Below are 2,154 nucleotides of genomic sequence, written 5' to 3'. Positions count from 1 at the left end.
TTCCGCGGAGGAAAAAACCAAAAAAAAATTTGTTTGTTTTTTTTTTTGGGGTGAAATTTAAAACAAAAAAAAAAAAAAAAAAAAAAAAAAACGTATCAAATGACCTAAACTTGTTGATTTAAAAATGAAAATTGATCCTGCCACACCAAAAAAAGTAAATAAATGCAAGTATTTAAAGTTTGTTAAAGATTTTGCAAGCATACATAAACCCCCACTAAATTTCAAAGTAGTTTTTGACTGCTTTAAGCAAAATACTGCACATTTTTGCCACTCTGTTCTGTTTATCATGTTAACAGAGATGCACCGATTACGCTTTTCCGAGCCGATGTTGATTTTATTTACATTTGACTCAACACTGACTTTAATCAGGTTAGTTTTCAGTTTAACAGAAAAAAAGGAGTTACATGATTATCACCATCTAAGCATAATGTGACTATCCTTTTATCAAACATTTTTTTTTATCCAATAAATAATCAGATTTTCAGTATTTAAAGGAAACTTGGTCAGATCGGTTTAATTGGTCAGATTAAAATCTCCTTAATAATAAGTCGATCTTCTCAAGTTGGTAGCAGACAGAGACCAGCAGGTGGCACTGTTTTAAGTTTCATAACTATTTCCAAAAAACCAAATTTGTCTTTTGTTTCAGCCAGCTGAGTGGTGGTGTGCAGCATTGTGCTAGACTGTGCTCCGTAACACCTGGAAAAGCAAAATATTACTGGAAAGCATCTAAAAAAAAAAGAAGATTTAATCTGTAGGGAACCATATGACAATTTTAGCACCGTTGAAAAGGTAACTTTTAAAACTCTTGGTACCGGTAGCCGGCCCATGCCTAAAGTTTTTTTGGGAATGTTTACTCCATGAACTTCTTTCAGAGCGGCAAAGTCTTCTGTTCAGGGTCAGGTTTGTCGGCCCCAGCAGGGGGGCTCGGCATTTCGCTCCCTTCACCATTTTATCCCTTCACACTTTCAGCCGTTTGGTACCATCTGCCATCGGACGGGGCCCTCTAGGAGCGTTTCTTACCCGCTCATGTTCTACTGGTTGTCTGACTCCAATAATTGATATCTACCAGCAGATGGCTGATCAGCGATATCTCGCTTTGATTAGGAGTCAAACTATGTCCTTTTTCATACGAGTCAACTGGTTCAAAAAGGGATCAGAACCTCAATGAGAGGAAATATGGTGTAATTAAAGTTTTCACAAAATATAACATTATCTGTGAGATTTGACTGTTATATGCGCGTTTATCTCTATAATTCATGTAAATACTTTGTGAAGTGATAAAAAAAATTGTTTTTTTTTTTGGCATGAAGAAATGGCTTGAGTAACACTTCATAGGAATATTGGACGCGAATCGACAAAAGTACAAAGTGAGCCCCCTAGTGGTCCAAACCCCATATCTTTTGATCATTTCTTCTTGTTCCAAAGACAAAGCCAGAGGAGTCCAGGACCATCCTGAGCTCGAGTCCTGCTGGGGAGCGGATCTTTCATATTAAAGTGCATGCTTTGGGCTCGAATCATTAATTAGCCTTGCAAATCTAAAGATGGGATAGAGCCTTATCTGGTGCATTGTGTGTGTTTGTTTGTGTGTGTTATTGCTTAGAGAAATTGTGCCTTTCGGATAATAGACGACGTAATCTGTGTTGAGATCTTAAAGTTAAACGAACAGCGGTGTTGGGCTGACGCAGAGACAAAGAAAGGCAGAAACGGGTTTCTTTAGGAAGTGGAAATGCATTTTAAAACGTCTAAGCGGTGCAAAAATGTAAGAAGTTTCTGCATCTGTGATTCTTTTGCTGCTTGTCAGTACAAGTAAGAGTCGATGTTTACTGAATATATTTGCTTTCACACACAATACACTCAGATCCTGTAATAGATGGCTGTTTGTGGTCTGGTTCCTCCCCTCTGCTGTCTCTCTGTCCGTCATCACGTCTTTTTTTTTTTTTGTTCAAATCATACCATCCACCATTTACTGCCTTTTGTTTGTCGTCTTTATTTTTTTCTAAACAAACTATATCAAATATAGGGAAACTTATGCTAAAGAGGGTGTTGCATGAATGTATGTTTACATGGAAACTTATCTAAAAAGAAAAAAAAGATGATTTATTCAAATACGTGCAAAGATAATTTAAGGAACGTCGTTTGTAGAGATTCCTAGTT

The sequence above is a fragment of the Poecilia latipinna genome, unplaced genomic scaffold (genome assembly GCF_001443285.1).
Source record: "Poecilia latipinna isolate Pla-1442-1.1 unplaced genomic scaffold, P_latipinna-1.0 Scaffold1362, whole genome shotgun sequence".
Classification (NCBI taxonomy): domain Eukaryota; kingdom Metazoa; phylum Chordata; class Actinopteri; order Cyprinodontiformes; family Poeciliidae; genus Poecilia; species Poecilia latipinna.
This window is presented reverse-complemented; position numbering follows the sequence as displayed.